The 27,023-nt window shown below is 40.6% G+C and overlaps 2 long non-coding RNA genes across 2 annotated transcripts in view; both read left to right on the top strand.

Annotated features, from left to right (window-relative positions):
* Positions 1–27,023, top strand: part of LOC120398310 — a 57,191-nt gene that overhangs the window by 6,523 nt on the left and 23,645 nt on the right. The gene's annotated exons all lie outside the window — the stretch shown is intronic.
* LOC120398308 lies at positions 11,272–22,060 on the top strand. Its single transcript, XR_005594307.1, has 2 exons — positions 11,272–11,913; positions 21,605–22,060. It is a non-coding gene; the product is annotated as an uncharacterized LOC120398308 (long non-coding RNA).

The following is a 27,023-nucleotide window of genomic DNA, read 5'->3' as shown; positions in this document are numbered from 1 at the left end:
GATCAATCTGCTCACTGACCTTATTTTACTGGTACATCAAGTTTACTTTATAAATCAGGGGGAAGGCTCATAAGCTCTCTGCCACACACAAACTACACTAATAAAGAGTCAGCAGGGCAAGTGAAAAGGAGATTGTTTGTCTGAGCCCCATACAAGCCCAAGTGAGGCACATTTGAGGAGATGCAGGCAAAATAAGATCTTGTTCCTATTTAGTTGTAAGAAGATATAAATGTCCAATAGAGTCATGATGTAAATCAGCAACAGTTCAGTCAATGGGTCTTTCTGTACTGGAGGTATGGAGTAAGAGTAAGTCACATTTGGCAACTGCTGATTTAGCACATCATAAAAATTCAGCTCTTTAAGATGCACTCTGCCCTTCAGTCTCTGGACTTTGAGGAGGGAAAAGCTTGTAATAGGTCAATTAGTGAATGTTTTTCATTTAAAAGCCTGTTTGGAGCATATCATCACACATTTTAAAACGTTCAAAGAAGAGTAGTATAGTTCTTTTGACTGCACCACAGAGAAGATAAGCAATCATGAATGTACGAGGTGAAGAAAGACATGACTAACTACAGAAATGCAGTACTCAAACCTGGGGAAATTATATCATCACTTTGTTTCCTTTAACAATTATTTTTATTGCTATATTAAGATACCCAAAGTCAACTCTAATAATAATGTTTGAAGGGATTTTTATATTCATATTTATTTTCCATTTGTGTGAGATCCAAGAATCAAAATTATATGCTTTGTAGAAAGCATATAAGAAATTATATGTTTCTAACATACATTTTAATACATGTCAGCAAATGAGAGATGATATTCTCTAAGTAATTTTATGTAAGTAGTAGGAAGCAAATGCCCTTGTATGAAGAAGATGCAGTATTTGGATAAATCAAGGTTTGTAACTAAATGAATAGCAGTAATGATACTCTATTAAGTAGTTATACTGCCAATTACTAATTATTGTGGTTTCATAATTATATCATTCAGCTTCCTCCCACTAAAAAAATGACCGAACTAATGTTATGGATTTGATTTATGGTAACAGTATTACCAGCTCTCATGATTTTATCTTGAGTCTCCTCATATTTGATGGTTTTTCTTAAAGTAATCACCTCCTCGACTCAGGTGATTACTTGAGAATCTCACCTTTCATTTAAAGGAAACACAAAGCTCCTAGCTCTCACAGTTGTAAAGGATGCCTTAAAAATGTGGTCCAGTGTATCTGTAAAGGCTCAGGAACAAGAAGGCAAAGCAAAACAACCCAAACCATTTTTTAAAAAACTCATGATTTTTAAGTCAGCCTCATGATTTTTGGAGGTCCATATCATGACTTTTGAACACTTGCAGTGAAATCCTATTGCCTATCACTTTTGGGGTTGGCAGTCTTGTGATAAATATTTCCAAATCAAGAATACTCATTCTAAAACTGAAAATATCAGCCAATAATCTGTCCTTAATCTACTGCTGTTATCGGGGAGGGGGGGAGCTGCAATGGGATAAAGAAGTTAAATATGAGAGCATTCATCTAGATTTTCAGTCCTATCTAATACCATATTTTCTATGGCTTGTGTGCTTTTGTGATTGAATTTCCTTTGTTTCATTTGCAATGGGTGAAATTTCCCTTTATCACTATAAAACCCAAGTAATTCTTCAGACTTGCTCTATGGAGCTTTCCTTCCCATTCTGCCATCGGCTTTATGCAGGCAAAGTGTATGTGTGAGAAGGGTAGGCGGACATGGGGGAGGACAGTGCATTTGTGGGAGTAAAATCAACCACATTAAACCAGGCCTGTGGTACAGGGCAGCAGCATAGCTCAGTCACTTCCCCTATCACAGCCATTGCTCCATTCAGTACTAGCAGAGTAAAGGGTACTTTGCTTGGTATCATTTTAAAGCTTGATACTGAGTTCAAATTCTGGGGCAGCATTTTAAAATAATGATTCCACCCAAGCTTGTTAGTTGGTCATTAACATAAACATACCGTAGCAGTTAAGAAGAAATTCTGTAACAGTGCCTGAAAAGGAAGCACTTTCATGAGACATTTGGAAAGCCATTCATTTGTAAGAAAGTCAACAGAACCAGGTACGCACTCCGTGGTATGCTCCTGGCAAGGGTAATGCAATATTCCAAACCCAAACATTCAAAATTCATGCATTAGGGCCCAAATCGTATGATTGACTTTAAAATCCAGAGATTCTTTTAAAATAACAAACTTGGGGTTTTGTTTGTTTTTGGCCTTCTGGTTTCTGAGGGAAGGTTTACACTTAAAATGCTGCAGCATTGCAGCTGCGCCACTGTAGCGCTTCAGTAAAGATACGACTACGCCGACAGAAAAGCTTCTTCCATCAGAGAGGCGGTAGCTATGTTGACAGGAGAAGCCCTCTGTCAACATAGTGCTGTTTACACCAGAGCTTAAGTCACTAAAACTGTTGCTCAGAAGTGTGGATTTTTCACACACCCGAGCGACGTCGTTATACCAACATAAGTTTATAGTGTAGACCTGGCCTGAGCCTTTAGGGCACATTCAGTTCATGGTTTTAGGCTTTTCTCTTCAACTTTGAGGGCTAGAAAAGTACCTTTTTTAGGGAAAGCTAGGATTCTTACTTAATCAGCTGCATCCAGGAGCTGAGGCCTTAAGAAAAACACCAAATATTGTGAAGCTTGTGATTAAAAAAAACTGAGTTCACAACACTGGTAATGATAGATTTATACTTAATTTTCTTGTGTTTACAGAGGCCAAACATACAAGACAGACCTGCAGAAGTAGTGTAAGAATATAGTTCTAACTAGGCTGGTTTAGAGATGGGTGCTTTTGTTGTAGATTAGTTAGGGTTTTCTGTGAATTTGTCTGACCAGTTTAAAATTTGAACACCTGGCTCATAACGAATTTACTATATGTTTAGATTTGTATATACATTTTCCTCAAGGTAAAATATTTTGCTGCTTGAATGTATTTTATTGTTCCTTATACTCTTTACCTGAATGGATTACATCTATACCACTACTATTATAAGTGAAGACTACTAAACAATGCATCCTTATTCTAGCATTCATAGAAGATTAGGGTTGGAAGAGACCTCAGGAGGTCATCTAATCCAATCCCCTGCTCAAAGCAAGACCAACACCAACTAAATTATCCCAGCCAACGCTTTGTCAAGCCGAGCCTTAAAAAACCTCTAAGGATGGAGATTCCACCTCCTCCCTAGGTAACGCATTCCAATGCTTCACCACCTTACTGGTGAAATAGTATTTCTTAATATCCATCCTAGACCTCCCCCAATGCAGTTTGAGACCATTGCTCCTTGTTCAGTCATCTGCCACCACTGAGAACAGCCAAGCTCAATCCTCTTTGGAACTCCCCTTCAGGTAGTTGAAGGCTGCTATGAAATCCCCCCTCACTCTTCTCTTCTGCAGACTAAACAAGCCCAGTTCCCTCAGCCTCTCCTCGTAAGTCACTTGCCCCAGCATCCCCAATCATTTTTATTGCCCTCCACTGGACACTCTCCAATTTGTCCACATCCTTTCTGTAGTGGGGGGGTGGGCAAAACTGGATGCAAGTCTCCAGGTGTGGCCTCACCAGTGCTGAATAGAAGGGAATAATCACTTCCCACAGTCTACTGGCAATGCTCCTACTAATACATATTTCTTTAAACTTTCCTTAAACTTTATTTTAGATTTCAGCTTAATCATTATTATTCCAAGTGTGCTCAGTGCTGTACAAGACATTGAAAACAGACATAGTCCTTGTTCCAAGGCTCTTACTGCATAGTGACTTAGGAATTCCTCAGGTTTACTTTGCAGAATTTCCCTCACAGTCTTCCCTTGAGGAGGTGTGGTTTGCCTGGTCACTCATTCCTCAGAGAAGTTTTCAGTGTTTTAGGACCCCGTGAACAGCAGATTCATATATGTCTGTAGTGTTATATAGAAGTCAAGGCCCTCCTTTAAAAAATCCCCTATTAATTTCACTGCCTCCAGCTCACCCACAAACGCTCCCATTACAAGATGTTTCAGACAAAGAATTACTAATGAGGGAGTAGAGCTGAAAAGTGTTAAACACATCACATAGACGGACACAGTAAATTCCCTCAGGACTGGTGACAGGGTGAAGCTGTGGACTGCAGCCAACCCCATCCTACCATAGTTTGACTTCTCCCAACCTTCAAAGCCCAAAGCCTTAAGTACCCATGGATGGTCTTCCATAGAGGTGCCATGTTGCCCTTGTTCTCCCCTATCCCCAGCTACAAAGAGCAACAATAGTCAGAAAAAATGACAAAGGAAATATAGCAAAGGAGGCTTTGTTCAGATGACCTTGAAGCATCTCAGCAGCTTGAAGGCAGAAGGCAACAAGATGGCACATGGCAGTGAAATATCCTGGTGGTGAAGGGATGTGAAGATGGTGGTAACAAGATGGGAAAGAGAGAGATTACTTTTGCAACAGAGTTTTGAAGGGACTGGAGGACAGGGCCAGAAGGTGCAGGGAGACCAGAAAGAATTTTAATTAGCTGTTGTTTCTTGAAGTGGATGGAACAGAGATTTAGCTCCTGGAATGGGATCTGTTTGTAAACATTTACTCTAAGGGTACGTCTACACTACGGGATTATTCCGAATTTGCATAAACCGGTTTTGTAAAACAGAATTTATAAAATCGGGTGGAGCGCGGCCATACTAAGCACAATGTGGTGTGTGCGTCCATGCCGTGGCTAGCGTCGATTTCTGTGCGTTGCACTGTGGGTAGCTGGGTCCCTATATTCTAGCTATCCCCATAGTTCCTCCCCCCTCCCTTGGAACTTCTCCGGTTGAGATCCCAGGGCCTGATGGGGCAAAAATCATTGGGGTGGGTGGTTCTGGGGTAAAATCTGTCGTCAGTCACTCCTTCGAGCAGGAAAGCATTTTACACAATTTTTTTTTTTTTCCCCTGGGATGCCATGGCATGGCAATCATGGAGCTTGTTTGCATTTGTTTTTTGTACGCTCTGTGTATGTCTGTGTGTGTACTAGATGATGCATACACAGCGAGCGCACAGAGCTGCATGCAGCTGCTTTTGCTTTGCTTTTGCATGACAGCAGATGTGGTAGCCCATATCCAAACCTCCACACAATTGAAACTTGGGGAACCATGGATGATCATGGCTACAGTTCCTTTTGCTGCTGCAGCCTGCCCCCTGGCCGATCGCAGCCAGCGTAAAGCATTTATTTACCATTAGCCATATTGATTGCATGCCATTGTACTGTTAGCTGTGGCTGGTGTGCCCCTGGCCGCTCAGCCAGGGGAGAAAAAAAAAAAAAAAATGACTCATGAGTCAATCCCTCCTTAAGTCTAATAGAAAATAGTATAATATAGAATCATGAGTACTACCGTAAGAACCCACCAGAAGAGAAGACCAGATGAAGAGAGCTGACCAGTGTCTAGCTGTAGAGAATTATGAGCTGTATGCTCTTCCAGTCTGTATGTGTTGATTCCTGTGTTCCCCGTTCTTTCCCCCCCCAGCCTTTTCTTTCCCCCCACATTGTCCCCACTAAGTGTGTGAAAATGATAAAGAATATTAATAAAGACTGCAGGAATAAGACAAGTGAACTGGAGAGAGAGGCAGCCTCCAGCTGCAGACTGAGTGGCACAGATAGTCCAGGAGCATCAGGAAGCAAGCCACTGCTAGTCCAGGCAGCAAGGGCAACTGGGGTGGGGGCTGATGAGGGTTGGTTACCTGTGAAGGGGCTGAGCTGATGAGATGAGGATGAGGATGCTATGCATCCATCCATCCCATCCAAAAAACCACATTCATGGCAGATGCCATGATGATGATGATGATGATGATGAGGATTGATTTCATGAGATGAGGATGGATTGATGAGGATGGATTTCAGGGATTTTGTACCATCAGCATGCCATGGCGGGAGGAGGATGTGGAGGATGGAATGCTGATTGTTGCTGCAGCATTCAGTATCTGCAGGTAAAAGAGGTCAGAAGATGAAAGAAAAATTGGGGTGGGTTGGTTTTTTGGGGGGGTGGGGGGGGGTGGGTGAGGGGATTGCCCCCTGTGGTCCTGACTGACTGATGGGTGGTGAAGCTGACCAGCATTTGCTGAAAGCCCAGCATTTTGCAGGGGAGGCTGGAACTGATCAGACTGGATGAAGTCCTCAGTCCTCCATGCCATTTGATCCATTTGATTCTTGCTTTTTCGTTACTGCTCAGCGCTCTGGCTGCTGTGCTTCGGCTGCTGCTATGTTTTTCTTCTGTTTCATCTTTCATCTTCTGGTTGATATCTTCTGTAACGGGATTTATCATAGATTTTTGCGCCTTGCCCCTAGCGATATCATTTCCGCATGGACTGCATGGATTTTTTTATTTTGATTTCGGATTGCAATCACACCTGTCGGGATCCCAGCTCCTGCCAATTCAAACAGGAAATGTTTAAAAGTTCGGCTCGGCTTTTTTTACCGTTGCATCACTGGTTGTTCAGATTGCAGGCAGCAGCCAGAGTGCGTCCTGGAGGCGCCCACTGGACTGCCAGATCAGCCGTCCATCGATACACACTACCCCTAATACGACGGAGTAAACCGATACTATTAGCGTTACTCTCGTTTTAGGAGGAGTAAAAAATGGTTTTAAAGAGCCATTAAAAATAAGAATCCTTAAAATCCTAGTGTAAGCCTAAATTATGCTAAATCGGTTTAAACCAAAAATAAAACTACGCCTAGTGTAGACCAGGCCTAACTTGCTAATGTTCTTTCACAGAGAGAAGGGAACTTCTAAGATTTATACACTGTTGCCAGCTCAAAGGCCTTCATCTGAGAGAGAAAGAGAGAGATAGAAACCTCCCCTTGTTACAGGAGCACCTTGGATATGTGCATAGTAGTCCCACTTAGGTGAAAGATGTGGATCTTCCATTTAAAGCAACAGAAACTACCTGTGCAAATATCATGATGGAATTTGACCATGAGAAAATTGTTGCATACTGAAACCTCTTGTCTTGTTCACTACAAAGCTCAACATTTTCCTAATGATTCTACAGAATGGCCCAAAGGACATGTTCTCCCTTCCTCCCCTGCAGCTAAGCAAACTGTCAAAACTCTGAGACCTTCAGTGAGATAGCAAGGGTCTAAAGAACCAGCAGCAGCTGTTGCACATAGAAGAACTAAACATAGCAGCTGTCTAATTTTACTCCAGAAAATTCCCACTCGGCTGTGGTTGTGGGTAAAGAACCTGATGTGGACTCCATTCAAACATGTAATAATTTCTTTGAATGTTTGGTGCTCTCTTGATTTTGGATTTTGTTTTTCATTATTATATTTTGGATTTAGAAGCTGAACAACTGCCAAAGGGAGCAGAGGTAATGTTATTGACATAATTCCTTGCAACATTTTTCCTAGGCTAAACCTCAGCTCTGATTCCATGCTCTTCCTCGGTGTTTTTTGTTTGTTACTCTAGTTATTGGACAGAACAATGATTGCAGAACATGGCATAGTAATGAACCCTAGTCACGGACTCAAGCTGAGGATTACACCACCAAGGTCGGCTCCAGGGTTTTTGCAGCCCCAAGCAGCCAAAAAATAAAATTAAAAAAAAAAAAGCTGCAATCGCGATCTGCGGGAGCTCTACCACCGCCGCTTCAGTCTTCAGCGGCAGGTTCTTCGCTCCGAGAGGGAGTGAGGGACCCGCTGCCGCAGAGCCCAACGTGCCACCCCTTCCCCATGGCCGCCCCAAGCACCTGCTTGCTGGGATGGTGCCTGGAGCCAGTCCTGTACACAGCACAATTTAGGGCAAAGTTGGTTTCAATCCACATTTTTGCTGTCCTGATCCAGGCTTTTCCCACCTGGCTTGTCCCTCTGCATAAACTATAACAGCCAGAAATCTGCTCTAATTTACACCAGCTGCCCACAACTCTAAAGCAGGGCCGGCTCCAGGCCCCAGCACGCCAAGCGCGTGCTTGGGGTGGCACGCCGCGGGGGGTGCTCCGCCGGTCGCCGGGAGGGCGGCAAGTGGCTCCAGTGGACCTCCCACAGGCGTGCCTGTGGAGGGTTCGCTGGTCCCGCGGCTTTGGAGTACCTCCCGCAGGCGTGCCTGCGGGTGCTCCACCGGAGCCTCGGGACCAGCGGACCCTCCGCAGGCATGTCTGCAGAAGGTCCACCGGAGCCGCGGGACCGGCGACCCCCAGAGCGCCCCCTGCGGCGTGCCGCCGTGCTTGGGGCGGCGAAATTGCTAGAGCCGCCCCTGCTCTAAAGGACAGTTATGACAGCTGGGGATCCCCAGTGTGCAGGGAAGGCCCAAGCCATGTCTTTCACAGAGGCTATATGAACCACTACATTGGCTCTGCACCAGTGGAGGAGCCCCCTACCCAGAGGAATCTTCCAGTGGTGGGACACCATCTTATCAGGTCTGCTCTGACTGGTGGAGCAGCACAACTGCAGACCCAGTACAGCGAAACATTGGAGGCTACATGTTTTGTTTGATGTCATAGACCCTCCTTGAGCCTGTGGAACTGGGATCCAAAGTAGTTTCATGATCATTAACAGAACTTTGCCCCTAATACTTTTAGAAGCCAGTTTTCTGCTTTGTTTATTACCTTTGGAGTGCACCAGGCTTATTCATTTAGCAAGTTTGTTTCTGTATCAATGGACTTCCTGTGTTGTTTTCATTTTGGTGCACAGGAACTTTATTCTTTTATCAGATCTTTTAAAGTAGTCCCATTATATGTATTTGCCTGCACTTCTGACGTATTTGCCCCCTCTTCTCTCCTCCCAGGATCTAAGTTGAAAGCAATTCAGACTCTGTACTCTTCCACTGGGCATGAGATAACTGTATCTGGAGAACAGTCATTGCTGTTCTATTTTTAAAAATGCACATATCTATTTACAAGCTGTGAGGAGGAAGCTGCACATTCCCACTGTTGCACATTCTCACCTTGCTGACTTAGACACTTCTATGAATTACTTTTAGATTATTGACTATGGCAACGAATTGCCTACTAAGCTGCAGTATTCCCTGCCTCTCATTTTTGTGATTCAAACAGGGACAATATCTTCTGTAGCTCACTGCAGAGTATCACTCCTTCCTCCTCCATCCCATTGGCTTAAGGGGGGGTTCACCCATTTACAACAACAGAAAATGTGGCTCCAAATCTATATCTTCTATTCAATAGACTCCCAGTCCCCATTTAGCCCAAGAAATATTTTGTTGATACTGTCATTATATTCACAATCTTTTTTTAAGCAACTATTTAAAACTTCAGACTATGGCTTCTTTGTGCTGAAATCATACATGAATTATAGCAACAAGTAATTCACAGGCAATCTAATCAGTAATAAAAAGCCTTTTATACAGTAGAGTACGTCTTCCAAAAAAAATGTCTTTGAAATAACTGCTTATGCTATTGTGAGACATATTGCTGCTGGTGGAAACGGCCTCCATAAATTACCCAAAGGTTTGCTAATTGAAATATACTACCAGGATATGATATCTGTAAAGAATTTTGTTCAAGAAGAAAAGCTGTGTTTAATATCAAACTGGATCTGGCATGGAGAATAGGGTTTACAAATCTCTGGTGTCAGGGCCGTGTTAAAATGCCATTTGTTTAGGGAAGATTTGGAGAATGTGATTGAGTAAGCAAGAGTAGGACCAGATGTTCAGTTCAAGCCCAGGTGTGGATCGGTTGGTCTGTTTGAATTTTCCATAGCAGAGGAAGCAGCACCTGTACAAGATTACATAGAGAGGATTAAAATTGCTACAAAGTCTACTGCCTTCTGTCTGAATTTCTTTTAATTGCAGAGACTTGGACGAGTCTCTCATGGAGTTGATCTCAACAGAATGCTTTGTTTTGCCTCTATGTGCGTATGTTAAAAATAATCTCTAGCTGTAGACTTTCTTTTAAACAACTCAGATTAGAAATTTCTGTTGCCAAAGTAAAGGCATCAGAGTTAACATGAAAATCTCTTGACTTCTCTAATTACCATTTTACACTCGTCCTTCTGAGATGAACCAAATGTGATTGCTTTGCCTATCAAATACCAGTTCATTTCAGACCAGCACCCAAAGAAGAGAATTTCTAATCTACCCCAAATATCATGCTGGTTCTACACTGTGTGTCGTACACATTTTTGCAATAAAAGGGTTTGTTGTGTATGTAAGCCCTTCTGGCTGCCTTGTTAAAGGAAAAATCTTCTAGTAAAAATACAGAGATCTGTATATTTAATATAATAAACAGATGGCAGCCTCCCATTGCAAAGCATTTTTGATTCAGTGAATGTCAAGTATGACTTTAACAGAAAGTTCCTGTCTACAAAGTAAGGTTTACTTTTTTAAAAGATGAAATGGTTACTCAAATACTTTTACAAGTAATGAGGTGATATTAAAGTAACATTAAAACTCCACTGCTTTGAAAATGGGTTGTTGGCATTTTAATGTAACAGTGGAGTATGTGTTAACATCTCTTATTTTAAACTCTTCCAAACAATAGAAAGGACAGAATTAGATGTGTGGAGAAGAAATGGGGGTTGGGAGGCAGCTTTTTTAACATGGATTTTAAAATACAATTAAAAATTCCTAGGTATTTGTGGGGTTTTTTTCTTCTTTCCGATCTGTCTTTTCTGATCTTCCTTGAACATAAGTCACTGATCACTTCCCCTTTTCTCCCTATTGTCACAATACTGTGAACAAGTTATCCAAATCATGCATGGGAGATGAAAGCAAAAGTATCTAGTGATTGAAGCTGGCAAAAAGGAGACGCATTGACCTAGTAGAGATGGGAATTGCTCTCTGGTTCAGTTGCTCAGTTGCTACTGTGAGCATCTTAGACTCTGGCTGCAATGCAAATGTAGCCAAATAAAGGGACCCAGTTACAAAAGGGTTAGCAGTTGTAGTTCAGGCCTACTAGTGTTGGCACAGTGATCTGCTACACCTCACTAGTGTTGGGTCTCTTTTAGGAAGTCTCTGGGTAGCTCTCTCTTCAAGAATTCAACCTAGGGTCTTTCACATATTCAGGGCATGGTTGGGCAGTCCCACTCTTTCATTCTGACATTACAGGATCTAGCCCACTGATCTTGGCATTTTCAAAAGTCTGCCTCAGAGTGAGCTATGTCCTTTTGAATTCCTGGAACATGTCAGATCCACTGCTTTGGGCTTAGCAGTGCTTGTGAGGAATGGAGGGGGAAGGCATATTGTGCCCTTTGAGATTTCACAGTACAGCAATGCACTGTGATGCAGAAACCCAAGACTAGAATGTCTATTACATCATTTTCAAGTGATGACATCAGCTGGACACAATGGAGGAATTATTAGGTCCTGTTACTCCAGGGAGGAGGCTGTCCAGTCACATCCTGGGACTACTACTGATTGAGGTAGGAAGGGAGCCCTGATCAACTGCTGTCAGGACCCTGGTATTGACCCCAGAACTGCTAGGTCCTTAGGCAGCATCGTTGGCTGCTGTGCCACAATGTGCACTGAACCACTGCCCAGACCAATAGCCATTCTGCTGAAGGTCTACAGACCCACAGCAGCCATGCCCCAGGCCCCTGATTGGATGGACAGGCAGTACGCTCACTGGATACCCAGACTATATAAAAGCCACAACAGGAAGAGGAAGCTGTCAGAGAAACAAAGAATTGGCTGCTGGTTGCTGCCTAGACTGCCCTGCCCTGCTGCCTTGCCTGACCCTGCCTTGCCCGACCTCGCCTCCCCAACCCACTGACCCAGCATCATGGATTGGATCTTCTGTCTATTGATCTCTGCGAGAACTCTGACCTGCCCTGGACACCAATTGACCTCTCAGCCACCCAGCCACCTGCGCACACTTGACTACTGCTCTGGACTGCCACTGGGATTTACAACAGCTGAGGATGGTGATTATAGGCTGCAGCTGTCCTCTCCACCTCCTCTCAACCCTTCCCAAATGTCCTGGTACTACAAGTACGGAAAGGTGAGGAATTAGTTGGAGGTTCAGGCTAAACATTTTTAAACTAATGTAAAAATGGAACTAAACATTTTAAAACTTCTAAAACAAGCTTTGGTCTGAGGGACTAATGTTCAGGCTCATCCTGATTTTACCCAATCTGGTTTGCCCATGACTAAATGGGAGTTGAAGCTTCACTTTCTTATTTCACCTCACACTTACTGTCTACTAATGGTATGGGCTAATGAAGAGTGCTTATTGAAGAAAATGGACAGAATCTACTTTTGAGGGGATGATCTTCAAAGACCATAAGGGCAGCCAGAAAGTCACTGAAATTCAAAGAGAATGGGTGCTTAACTCTCCTTTGAGCCTTTGAAAATCTCACCCTTTATTTGTATCATAGTAGTTAAAAGCAAAAATAGGCTGGCATAACTTCCAGTGAAGAGAACTTCAGAATCCCTATCGCTGTAGTTGTATTTTTGTACCCAACGAGCATTTTATATTTTCATTCCTTTCCTTTTTGTTTAAATATTAAGACTGTTAGTGGTGGTGCACAGCAACTGTTGTAATCAAGAACTATACTTTTAAATATTTGTATTCATTGTAGTCAAGGAGTCTGTATTTTGGCCAATTAAGTCTTAATCAGGACAGAATGTTTGAATGTTAAAATATACAAATTGCATCTGACCCGCTGGCATATATTACCCTTCTCGTTATGGTACTCACTCTCCCCTCCCCCCCCCCCGATTTAAAAAGCACAGCCACAATCTCTCATTTCTAAGCAACACACATGCATGTCCCATTGCTGACAAAGCCCTGAATCTCTCCTAAGACTGAGTTCTGTCATCTTGTACAACCGCAACTGCAGCAGCAGACAATGTCTAGATTAAATTGCTTTGTCTTATTTTAATTCTTTTCTCTTTAACCTGTAACTTTAAGTTTCTTTCTGAACATCAGAAAGAATGAAAATTTTCATGCATCTATATCCTGTAAAAGAAGATGTAAGAGTATTGCTTTAGTCTTCCAGAGAGTTGCTGACTTGTAGTTGCTTGAGGTACATCAGTGTGAGTTTGGGAAATCTTACACACTCCATTTTGTCTTCATTGGAGGATTTCATTTCTCAGGACTGGCAAGCCAGCACCTTTCACTAGCTCTAAAATGCATTTTTTAAATCGTTTTTCAAGTATGGAAGTTAGGAACGTAATGGAACCTTAGTCAAAGAACTCAGAGCTGGATTAAGTCATAGACACAATAGGCCCAAACTTACAGTCCCAAATTCCAAAATCAGGTGAAAATCTCAGAATTCCAGCTTTCTTTTCTTACTTTTTATTTTAAAAGTAAGTCTCTAGCCCTCATATTTGTGCAGAGAAGCTTCAAAATGTGAACCTAGTGTAACCGATGCAATGATATGTGCTTGGGTCTTGCAGCTGAGCAGGGAGCATCTCATCTATTCTGTTTCAGCTTTACGGCTTTCCAGGTTTCTCCCAGCTCTTAAACGTGTGTTTCGGATTACTTTATCCTCTGTTTTTGTTCAGTTGCATTTTTCCAAGTCAAATCTTATGATTTGCCCATATCTCTAATCTCTCTAGGCACTCCTGATTTGTTTTACTTATCTTGCCCGTATTTGCAATTCTTCACAACTTAGTATTTTCTGTGAATTTCATTTAAAGTACTTCTTACTTTTTCTTCATGATCATTAATTAAGATATTTAGTAAGAACAGATCTATAACTGATCCCTGCGTTACCACTTTAGCACTTCCCTATGACTTGATATTGCCATTTAGTGTGCCCCTAGTTTATGGTCTGTCAGGCAGTTTTCAGTCTATTTGACAGAGTGCTTTTCTAAGCCGGTTTGAACTCATTTTGAGCTAAATTATGCAACCCATACTCACGAGCATGAGCACTTATAAAAACAGTCCCACTAAAGCCACTAGAACTATTCACATGAGCAAATGCTTACTAGAGTGAATAAAATCTCCACACTCTGCCCTGCAAAGGGTGTGGGTTTTTTGCATATAATTTATTGAGTAAACACCCTCAGCCTTTGCCAAAAATTCAAACAAAACCATTTTTTAGTTTTGAAATTTTTTTTCCTCCTGAGTCTCCCAGCAGTTCTGGCTCCATCTAGAACTGGATGTGGAAGTACCAAAATAATGTGGGAATGGCTACTCTTCTGACATTTGGGGTTCTGATAGCTTGAACAAATTTCATTAAGTACCTGAACCTTGGAGCACTTCTCCAAACCAATGACGTTCACCCATTATGAACGTTGAAGCAGGTTTTGAAATCAATGGGAATTGTAAGAATGTATCTCTGGACAGAACATGGCTCTGTGTGTACTTGTGTCTATAGACAGAATTCAGCTCCTGGTGTGTAGAGATTATCATAATGAAAGAACCCCTCACTAATACTGGATCACATAATCTTCTGCTGTAATTTTTCATACACACTACTTCTGCCATTTACCAATGTCAATACAAAATCAAGACAACTGCTAATATCATTATAGTTTTAGATAAATATCCTAGAACGTTACCTCATTAATCATATTTTGTGTATTTAAAGTCAATTGTAGCATGGGGAGGGCTATACATGGTGGAGGGCTTTGATCACTTTGATCAAACACAGACCACCTCTGTCTCCTCAGTGCCACTATGCACCATATACATTTTCAATATTTTTGTCATAATAGCTACCAGTCACTGTAGTTGAGATAAAAAAGGGGTTGTAATTAAACGTATGATTGGATCCAGACATTTTAATCATACCCTCTATCTATTTTTGCAAAGCAGGCCTCCTGTTTTTTCAGCAGTTCACTTGAATAGCCCAGGGATGACAATTTGCATGCTAACTGAATTCATGTACCATGCAGATTGTATAGGACATCTGTTGCTGATTGTTTTGGTCCTCTGCTTTTCAAACTAAAATATGAAAATGCAGAAGGTAAAAGGCAAATTTTCATGCCAAGGACAGAGAGCAGATTGTTCTTCTTTTTTTTTTTTTTATGGATGGCTGTGTTGTAGCTATTGATAAATGTCACAATACTTATGTTATCCCTCTGGACATACACTAAAATACTGTGCTCTAAATTGCTGCAATTTCCTAGATGCTTTCCCCCTTCTCAATTTAATTTTGGCACAGCTGGCTTTGACATGACTAGAAGAGTCCCACCTCCCCAAATATTCAGCACTGTAAATCGAGAGCTGACACTTCCGCAGAGGTAGGAGGAAGGGAAGTGAGAGAGGGTGCTCTCTCCCTTGTGTCCTACAGAATCCGCTTTCTCTGAGAAGGGAAACTGAGGAACTGGCTCAGGTTGTGAGAGGGGCAGAGAGATTTCCCAATGATGGGGTGGGGGGCAGACATGGGAAGGTTGAAAAATATGATGACATTGGGAGGAACTAAGAAAAATACTCTAGTATGAAGCTGAATGCCACAAGGACAGTTGTAGAGAGCTCTAAAATTTAGAGCAAGAATTGTCATAGAAAAGTAAAGCTGCACATCTGTATTGATGATATATTTAGGTATCTGAATAGTATGTTTAGTAGTATTCAAGTGGAGAAGTATTTAAAAAAATTAAGGAACTTTATTCTTTTCAGAAGTGGATGGCCTCTGTGTGCATTCATGTTAATAATAACTAGGGGAGATATGAAATCATCACTTTGTCAGTTTCTAATATTTCACATTTGCCAGTTATACATGCAGATGTGCTAATCCTGATTCAATATGTGAAGGGTGCAGGATGCCTGATTCATGCTTTTTGTCACCTTGGGTAGGATCAATGAAATGGTTTATCTGACTGCCTTTAGTCTTGGTGTCAGTCTGCACTGAATGCAGAAGATAGCTTGAGACAAAAATTAAGAAAATATCTGTCTCTACTAATCCTTCACTAACTGCTAGTTTATTATGGAATTAGTTTGAAGGATTTGTTATACATTCAAGATTGCAATGGGAACAGATCAGGGTTAAATTGCTCATTATTGCCCCAGCTCCCTTAAAACCTTCCACTGCTATGGAGCTTATTCATTCTGCTGTGTATGTGAAAACCTGCTTTGCTTTTACGGTATAGACATATCCAATATCGGGGTCAGTTCTCCCACAGATGCATGGATCAAGTGCTTTGTTGTTAAACAATGTCCTACAAATAATACTTAATATATGAAGTACCAAGGGCATTTTAAAATATTGTTCACTCCTCCATCAATATTCACCACTGTCATGGAGAGATGATTGCAGCAGAATAGTGTGCTTTTGGTCCTCTTTGGGAAATGTGTGGTCAGATCCCAGAAAAAGCCTCCATGTTGGTCTTTCGGATCAGTCCACGTATGAACAGAAGGACAGAAAAAAAGATATGTTATAAAGACACAGCTGAGACCAAGAAAATTCAGGGAACAATTCTAACCTGCACCCTTGTTGTCACAAGCTTGCTGTTCTGCTAGTGGTGCTCCATAGCTACCTCCCAATGAGAAACAGTTGACTGTTTAGACAAAGGTTAGGTTAAACAAGAAGTCTACTGCTGCCACTTAGAAATTAATTACTTGAATCACTAAATGAATTTTGGCTAAGGGACAGAAATTAATCTTCCATGAACATTTGTATGGACGATTCTTTTTTTCATGAACAATTATGAAAGGTGAACTGAAAGAGTGAAAACTTTGTGCATCAAAATTCAATTTCTAATTTTCCAAAATGTTTTTGGATAATTTTTCGCTGCTATTCACTCAGATCTTTTAGGAATATCTCTGACAATGCTTAGCTTTATTTGTTACCCAATGGACATGTAGCTAGTTAAGTTCACTATGAGTACAGACAGTTCTCCAGGAGTACAGACAGTATCAGCATCAGGTTTTTTTCATTCTTGAGGTGATAATAGCTTTTGGTAAATTATTCAGAAAATTTAAGCTTGTAGAATGGCAATATATGGAAAGGAAAATGTTACAAAGCTAAAAATTGTAAAAGAATCCTATTAGGAATTCTTCTAACAAAAAGTCAGAGACTTTTATTGAACTTGAGTGGTCCCTAATTTTTTTTTTTAAAGTAAAAAATCCTTTATTTTTTCTTATCTGGAGTATGAATGATTCATACAGATTAATATTGTATTTTTAGAGCATGTGGTAAAACATATTTTATTTTATAGGGTGTCTGAATTATTACTCAGAATTGGAAAAATCCTTTCTGTTGTATCCCACTCCTTCTTTTTGGATATCTTCTTGTCATCATCTAAAATTTATGTGTCTTATTCTCATAAGCTCTGGTATTTATAATTGAGCACCTTCTGTCAAGGCAAGAGCAAAATGATAGCATAGACAGCAACTGTTGGATCATACTTTGCATTCAGCGCACTACCCCTTGATCCTCACTGTAATCCTTCAATTTTATAATTAATCTTCATATTGTTCCCAGTTTAAAGAAAACATACATCATTATTTAGTAGTTTTAATATAAAAATATACAATATCTAAGGACCAAATCCTATAAAGACTTGCTTAACTTGAAGCATGTGATTATTTCTAATGAAGTCAGTGAGTCATTTGCAGGAAGGAAACCTCAATCATAGAATGAAGGGACCACAGGAGGTCTTCTAGTCTAGTTCCCTGCACCCAAGGCAGGACTAAGTTTTATTTAGACCATTCCTGACAGGTGTTTGTCTAACCTCCTCTTTAAAATCTCCACTGACCGAGATTCCACAACCTCCCTAGATAATTTATACCAGTGCTTAACCACCCTGACAGTTAGGAAGTTTTTCCTAATGTCCAACCTAAACTTCCCTTGCTGCAATTTAAGCCCATTGCTTCTTGTCCTACTCCCAGATGTTAAATAAAACATTTTTCTTCCTCCTCCTTGTAGCAACATTTTATGTACTTGAAAACTGTTATGTCCCCCCTCAGTCTTCTCTTCTCCAGATTAAACAACCCAATTTTTAAAATCTTCCCTCATAGGTCATGTTTTCTAGACCTTTAATCATTTTTGTTGCTCTTCTCTGGATTTTCTCCAATTTGTCCACATCTTTCCTGAAATGTGGAGACCAGAAATGGGCACAATACTCCAGTTGAGGCCTAACCAGCACAGAGTAGAGCAGAAGAATTCATTCTTGTATCTGGCTAACAACGCTCCTGCTAATACATCCCAGAATATTGTTTGCTTTTTTTGCAACAGTGTTACACTGTTGACATATACTTAGCTTGTGATCCACTATGACCCCCAGATCCCTTTTTGCAGTATTCCTTCCTAAGCAGTCATTTCCATTTTGTATGTGTGCAACTGATTGTTCCTTCCTAAGTGGAGTACTTTCCCTTTCTTTATTGAATGTCATCCTATTTTCTTCAGACCATTTCTCCAGTTTGTCCAAATCATTTTGAATTTTAATCCCATCCTCCAAAGCACTTGCAAACCCTCCCAAATGTTATAATTGTGCTCTCTATGTTATTATCTAAATCAATGATGAAGATATTGAACAGAATTAAACAGAGAACTTTTCCCTGTGGGACCCCACTTCATATGTCCTTTCAGCTTGACTGTGAACCACTGATAACTACTCTCTGGAAAAAGTTTTCCAACCAGTTATACGCCTACCTTATATTACTCCATCTAGGTTTCATTTCCCTAGCTTGTTTAGAGAAGGTCATGAGAAACCATATCAAAAGCCTTACTAAAGTCAAGATATACCACGTCTACCACTGCCCCCCATCCACAAGGCTTGTTACCCTGTCAAAGAAATGAAGGTGTCACTTTTGGAACAGCATCATGGTAGAAAGAATATATGCCTTTTTTTGCTTCTTTATGATTTATCTTAGAAATAGCAGGAATGTCACATCTGGTCTTCACTGGTTTTGCTGAAGGACTCGCTGGTGGTCTGAGTTGTGGACTATGAGCTCTTTCAGCCCTTGATTGAAGAAGCATTCTTTCTCACAAGTGTATCTCTGATGGCTATTTTAAAATAGTAGCTTAAAATGCAGGTTTTTGTTTTTAGCATCTGTATAAAAATACTTTCCCTTTCAATTAATCAGGTTTCACATGCATTTTATGCAAGGGCTTGTCTACAGGGGTTTGATTTTTAAAGCACATTAATGTGTCATAATCAGTCTTGGAAGACCCTGTTGGTGCATTCCTCATAGTTTCAAACAGCACTACATTAAAGCACACCGTCGGGGTCTCAAAGTCTGCCCTGTGCCACAGATGGCTCATCAGGCAAATGCAGTTTAAGGCACATCAGTTTCCACAGTAATTGTACACAAGGAAGTGATGTGGCTAGCATCACGTCTGACCACCTTTTACTTCCTTAACCCTGTGGATCAGATCCCCATTTTGCAGCTGGGTGAGATCAAGTATGAGATCAAGTGACCCTCAAACCCAGGCTTTCCAGGATTATAATCAACTGTCTTAACCACTTGGCCGCTGCACCTAAGCAAGGGCAATACAGATCAATTAATGCACTACACATAAAAAACCTCACAACCCTGTACAAGTCATTACCCCACCATGCAGAAAAGCTAAAATGGAAAAAACCTACTAGTTCTCAAGTTGTCTATAGTCTTTCAGGAAAAACAGGGTAGACAAGACCTACATTTCTAAAGTAAAAATCAAGGGGGAAAATGATTCAAGCCTTCTTTATGCATCATAAAGAAGTAAAAAGAAAACAAACCTATTTGTCTGTTTGCTGGTGACTTTAATTTCAGAGACTGCCAGCACAGTGTTGAAAAATGAGTGTTTTGACCACTATATTACTCTTTTAAAAACTGGTAATTTACAAATTCATTATAAAATACATTTTTCAAAGATGTGGGAAGGGGGGAAAGGTTCATTAGAACAAATGCTCAATAACTACGAAAAATATTAATTAAAATGTAGTTGTAAAATGACATGTCTCTTTATTAAGGAAAATAATATATATTGCAAAGCGGAATACGGTAGAATTAAATGTGTGAATTTCACAGTATTAAAAAAGAAAGAGGACAGGATCAGCAGAAAATAGGCTGATGATCCAGCCTATTTTCTGCTGATCCTGTCCTCTTTCTTTTTTTTAATACTTCAGCCCTGTGATGTATAAATTAGAGGAAGGAACAGATTTAGGACTGCAATCCCTTCAATATCTCTTTCATCACTTCAGTCTCCTCTCTCACTAACTCCAAAGAAATATGCTCGGTAGTTGACCCCATAATCTGACATTAAATTCAGGCCTATCCCACAAGTTTTGGCCTGTTCCTTCCAGCTAGATCCCCAAGAAATGGGCTTCTTCCATCTCAAAGGCTAGCTCTAACAAGAAGTGACTAGTGGTCATTTGCAGTGTTTGAAATGTTCTTATTATACAGGCAGAACTACACTGGGAGCTAGAACCTTGTTAATTTCCCATTAAGTTAGTTTGACAAGTCAAATTCTTTGATACCGTAAATGACAATAAACAGTAAGTATATGAACAAAAGAACCTGATTCATGTACTTTTATGGTTGTTAGGTAATTCAATAAGAATGGCAGAATCTAAAAGTAACTGTGCATCATACAGCCATAAACAGACTTGTTTTCTAGTGCAGATCAAAAGAATCTCTCAAGGCAGTATCCCATCCTTTAATTCTGCTAGTATAATTACTAATCAAGTGAGTGGAATGTTGGTGTTAGACTTTCCAGTAATGCTGAATACATTTGTTTAATCACTGGTACTTCTAAGTTCAGGACAGTGTATTCTACCCAGAATAGCAAACTCAACATGGCAGGTGATCTAATTTGATCTAATTTGTCCACATTCCAGACAAATTCTAAGCCTATTACAAAGTCCACTGGAAAGACATTCACTGTGTATCAGGCATGTACCAGACTCCCTCTTGTTACACTGTCTCTGTCACAAAGTTACCATTCATGAGATCCAAGCTAATTAGATCACATTACAGACTTATCAATAACAACATTTTTTGTAACTTACACAAACCTTTGCTCCCAAGAATAATGATTAATTATACAATATATAATTAACACAATATTTTAAGATGTGCCAAACATAGGGTGCCTAAAGATGGGTTGCTACAAGATGTGCCAAATCACAGCTGGATACTTGTGGACTTCCCCTTGTTATGAGTGGTTCTCCTACCATGTTGTAAAACGCAACCCCATGTCATAGCATAGGCCAGTCAGAATTTTAAGGATTCTTTGGTTTAATGACATTCTGGAAGTTCTGCTTTCTGTGGCTATTACCCATGAATGATGACATCTAAAGTTTGCTGGTAGGTTGGGTAAGCACAAAATACGTGATCTAAGCATGCACCTCCAAATAAAGATACCCCAAGTTCACCAAACCAGTTTGATTCAGGTCTAATCCTAATGTCCATATTGTGTGACCCAATCATCAGCATTGACGAAAGAAGGAAAGCAATCTTAGTCTGTCACAAATAGAGACAAACAGGGGGACCAGTCCTGCAAATTCTTTCTGACTCATAGGTTGCAATTTTCAAAACTGACTAGGAGATTTAGCCATTAATTTCAGTGAGCTACATAGCTAAATCTAGCTGAAATTGAAAAGTGTAATGGTAGTTCTTACCCCAGCACAGAGTCCTATTCAAGGAAAGGGGCAGGATCCTCAGCTGATGTGAATCAGCATAGATTTAATTACTTTAAATGCAAATAATGTATTGACTTCAATGGAGCACACATCCCCCTCCCCCCCAAGGATCTGGCCCAATAAATCTATTTTTGAGAATAAGCACTGCATTGATAAGGTTTTTTTTTTTACAGGGTTGGCCCTCCGAATAATAGCACATCAGCAACATTGTTCGTATCATGAGCAGAACAGAAACACATTCAACACTGAAAGATTTGTATAGTGACATACAAGCAGCACACATTTAGTTCATCATCTGGTCCCCGGATCTAAAGGACATCTGCACTTTGCTTTCTCATTTAAATCCTTTTCCACAGAAGCAATACATAACACACCCAGTGAACAAAGCAATGCCAGCTGATTAACATCTGTTGGTTTGATTAAAATCATATAGATGGCAGAATTTCAGGTTCCAGTAACTCTGGCTTGCACTTGCAACAAAGAAAGACATTGTGTAACCTGCTGCTGTTGCTGTAGCAGCTCATATGCTTTAGATTCACATTTCACACCTGAAAATGAGGATCTAGGCTGCCTGGCCTACTTGTGTAAACTCCCTTTTATGTTAAACCAATAAAAGATATTAACAGACATTCCAGCTACTGTCCTTATTGTGGAATAACATAATAGAAATTTTAGCTCTCAGATTAGATTGTATGAGTGAGATTTAGCTGTGAATGAAAAACAGAAGCAAAGGAGGGCCCATACTGAGAGAGGACACTAGATTGGGAGAGCTCTGAGTTACCTGGGAAATAATTATTTGTAGTATCTGCCTAGTGGGTCTTGCCCACATGCTCAGGGTCTAACTGATCAGGAAGGAATTTCCCCGGGGTCAGACTGGGGGGGCAGCGGGGGGAGTCACCTTCCTCTGCAGCATGGGGCACGGGTCGCTTGCAGGTTTAAACTAGTGGTAAATGGTGAATTCTCTGTAACTTGAAGTCTTTAAACCAGGAATGGAGAACTTCTGTAACACAGTCAGAGGTTAGGGGTCTATTAGAGAAGTGGGTGGGTGAGGTTCTGTGGCCTGCAATGTGCCAGATGTCAGACTAGATGAACACTATGGTCCCATCTGACCTTAAAGTCTATGAGTCCAAATTCTAACTCATGAGAGAGTCTGGTGGGCCTGTCATATCCACATCCACAGTTCATTCTCTTTAAAATCCCCATTCATGGTAGCTCAGTATTTTGAGTTTTGTTATAGCAAGGGTGATTTCAATAGTAGGACAATGTGCAGCTCCGCTGGAGGAACTCCAAACAGTATACAGACCTTAATGAATTATGCCTCACAAAACACCCAGTGAAGCAGCAAAGATTTATCTCCATTTTTTTTTCAGCTGGGGAAACTGATGAGTGACTTGCTCAAGGTTGAAAGATGTGGCAGATCTGGGAAGAGAAATTAGGCTGCTTAGTTCAGAGCCTTATTGTTTAGTCACAACACAACTACAGATCAGTGACAGAGACTAGCACCATCTTTTAAATGAAAACTGTGAGTGGGTCTCCAATTCACAACAGAGAGCAAGCCCTGGAGAAATGGTATTTCTTCTAGATTAATGCAGATGAGCTAGGATGTGGGATCTTTTACAACTGCTGTGTCTCTTTAGTAGATAGGTCTGTAAATTTTCTGAGTATCCTCAAAAGCTCAAGTTTTCCATCCAAATGAAGAATAAATGCTAATACAAAGGTTTGTGCTCTTGATTCCTGGTGCAGTACAAAAGATGGAGATAAAGCTTTTCTAGTCCAGAATTCAAGATACAGGACTCTTCCTGTCACTCTGATGAAGCCCCAAAGTTTAGACTTCACTATGCATAAGCAGAAGAAAGGGCAGGTTGGATGTAGAAAGGGCTGCCCAGAAAAGCCCCAACATTGCTAGCTAGTTAAACAAACAGGCTGACTGATATTAAACTAATTTTTTAAAAAAAATATGGTATTATGAATCTTGTGGCAAAATGCACTGTGCTTTGGAATTAGGGCTGACATTTTATCAGTGTGTGATGTGATGAGTTGTCACTGTGAAGACAAGAGGAGGGGATATACACTTCACTAGTTCTACTGCTGACTGACGAATACCTCTGCTAATATTTGCTCTGCTTGTGTCTGATCAGAGCCACATATGGCACAGTTATGTTAGCTGCTCCTGGGGGATTCTGTAGCTAGTTGACATTTGCCCAAACTTAAATTAGCCTCAAAATAAATGAAACTTTTTGGAAATTCATAGAGTACAATGTACTCAAACTTGTGCTCTGCTTTTGAAATCTTGCAAGATAACCCAGTTGACCACCTCTCTTTTCCCTTTCCTCAATTCCATTCTACCAAAATGAAACATTGGTGGGGGGAAATGAAATTAGCTGACAAAAGTCTTCATTAGACACAGGTAAACACAAAAGCTTTGGTTAAAACATTGATTTGTGAAAGACATCATCATCATCATCATCAGGTTAATGATACGCACATCAGATATCATCAGAGAGCTACAGGGATTTCTTTCTCCATTAAGAGAATGAAATGATAAAATGCCCTTACAGTGTCTTTTTCTTTCAACAAATGGATTTCTGCAGAAGTCTGTGGTGAAATGTCCCAGATGGTGCTTTTTAATTGCATTGGTGCGCGTGCTTTATAGTTATGGGACAGCTTTCCTAATTGACTTGGTTCTGAATATTTTTGTTGTTGTTGTTAACTTTTAAAGGCCAGCATCTGTTTTGTACAGCAACACACTTACCACTTTGGTGGAGAGGTAGAGGACACAATCTGAATGACTCAGTATGTATGGAATGACTTCAGAGATCCATCTGGAAATTGTAAATAAAAGGATGTTTTTTGAGAGACACCAAAAGCCTGGGAACACACAAACATGGGCCTGATTTACAGATCACATGCCCTATGGCGCCCAATCTGACACCCCAAAAACATCCCCCACCTGTTATACAAAAAATCTTTATTACTTTATCATTGGAACTGTACTATCAGAGTTAAGGTGTAATGCCTCACATCCACATCTCTGGATTCTGTTTAGAGAACATGAGCAACTGCTGCGTGAGGTTATGTGCCTGAGGACTGTACATAGAGTGCAAGCAAGGGTTGAAGATGTGACTGTGCTGATACATTGTAATTCATGTGGATAAAAAAAACAAATATTTACCAGCCAAGGCAATACCTAGTGCTCAGTGGCAAATAGAAACCTTGGGAAAAGGACAGAGAGCTAAGACTGAATGACTGAGAAAGAGAGTCAAAAGAATGGGATCGAGGTGAGATGCTGCCCTTCTTGCCTACTGTGTACAGCTCCATCAAATCTTACCTTCACTCCAGAGTAAACCATGAATATTGCAAGATCATACAGACAGGTGGAGTCAGGTTGTTCTAGGCCAAACAGTAAGTTAATGAATAGCATTTTAAAAGTATGTGAATTGTAACCTCTGAGATGAATAGGGATTTCAGTTTTGAATCAAAAGCAACCGATAAATAAATATCCCTATAATTTGCCTCCTTTTCACAGTCTCTGCTGCCTTTCAATTCCTTATCATGCATACGGAAAATGTGGGAAGTGTTCTGCTGGCTATGTGCTAAGGCATACGCATTCTAAAACTACTTAGTAGCCAGAGGTTGAATGACTGCTCTGAGATTATTTCCATCACCATCAAGGGCTAATGAAACACCTAATTTCAATGTAAAACCAAATCAACCAAGCCCCTCCACTTTATCTATATTCAATGTAAGACAATTCTGGCTCTTTGACATGAGATGTCAGCTATGCATCTATGCATATGAGAAAGATGAAGACTGACATCAGAAAGAATCTGAAATTGAGGCATAGGTGTGAATGTCACCCATGTAAAGGCGACAGGTAAAAAACCCTGTGAGCCAACAGCAGCCCTAAGAGGCAAGAGATAAAATGAAAATAATAAAGGATCCTATACCTTGAGTTTAAATCCTTATTCATAGGCCAGCTATGTGATAACTTTTTCCTATGAGTACTGCAAAATGAATATTCCGAGAGAGAAGAATATTGATACCAAGATACCATTCCTAGAAAATGAGAAACCTTATAGAAAATGAGACTGATGATTTAAGAACAGGCAGGTGCATCACATAAAATGAGAACTAATGTAAGGCCATTGAAGTTGGCCATGAAAGATCAGGAGACTGAGGTAAGATTGAGAAATGTTGGGAAGGAAGCAGAAATAGAGTGAGGGTAGAGCTCGGGACTGTTGGGTTGGGGAAAAGGAGTTGGCTGAGGGAACATGAGGATGGAGGGTCAGTGTGAGAGAGAGAGAGAGAGAGGAAATCATAGGGGTACAGAGAGCAGAAGACAAGCTGAAGGGGCAGAGGTGGGAACTGTGGGAGAATATGAGAGGTTAGGAAACTGAGGGAAGAAGTGCAGGCCAGGTGAAAACAAAGAGTTGATGGGGGACAAGAGAACTGGGAGAGCAGCGAGCAAAACTGTGAAAGGAGTCAGAAGATGTAGAATGATATGGAGAAGGGGACAGTAGAGGGAGATGGAATGACAGTTTCCCTACACCAAAGTGTTAGGAGAGGAAAGTGGAGACCCCACTTAGCAGCCAGCTGGGAGGTCTGTGCATTTGGGTGTGCATCTGAGTTTGAATTTTCAACTTGAAATGGTCACATACCAATCCAGGATAAGAGCTTTCCCTAAAGACTCAAAATTCAGAAGGCAGGACAAAAAAATGATTTATTACCATCTTTAAAAAAACTCTTAATTTTAAGCCAATCAATGATTGGTTTGGGTCCAATGTGATTGTTGAACAATTAAGGCTAGCATCACCATAAACAGTACTACACTGTAAAAGAGAAATAACTCCTGCTGCACAGCATTCTTAATGGCCTAACCCAACAAGAGGTCAGCTAGAAAATGTAGACTTTTAATCATCAAATCAATCTTTAGGGACACAAGGAATATGTGTCCCCTTTTGGATTCCTACATTCTGGCAAAGGCCCTTCAGTTCAGTGGAGCCTGAATGAACAAGACAAGAAGATTAATTGCAAGGTATGACTTCCAGACACATTATTATTTCATCTTTGCACATTTCAGTTGGCTTTCATTATCAACCCCACAAGAATTTCATCATCGTCATCTGTTTGCTATTTACAAATCTAACTTGGCTATCATCTCAATACCCAGAAATCCAGCTCTCCCTGTACTCCGGCTCTTTGTGCCAAGAATCTTTATGGAACATGGCAAAAGAACGGAAACCATTAGATGGGGGCAAAGGGTGCACTTGGAATATTTTGTTTTATTTCACTGCACGTTTAAATGTAATAGCAATGCCTGCTGAGTATTGCTTGGTGTGTCAACAGTGGTGTTGTTGACTGTATTTATATTTTGTTCCAGTGATAGTATCCATCACAGCGATTTTAGAGTTAGTGCCATAAGATGGGCAGTATTGCACCTCCAGCAAGACAACTGCTGATGAACTGTAAAGGTCTAAAGTGTCATAAAGTGAAGGATAAGTAAATTCTGCCATTTCAACGAAGATAGAATTAACTAACAATCTTTCTCTGGGCAGATTTTAAAGGACGCACAGCACATTGTTTGCTGTCTCC

Source organism: Mauremys reevesii, linkage group 2, assembly GCF_016161935.1.
Source record: "Mauremys reevesii isolate NIE-2019 linkage group 2, ASM1616193v1, whole genome shotgun sequence".
Taxonomy (NCBI): Eukaryota; Metazoa; Chordata; order Testudines; family Geoemydidae; genus Mauremys; species Mauremys reevesii.
The sequence above is the reverse complement of the archived record's forward strand: the minus strand, read 5'-3'. Positions and strand labels throughout refer to the sequence as shown.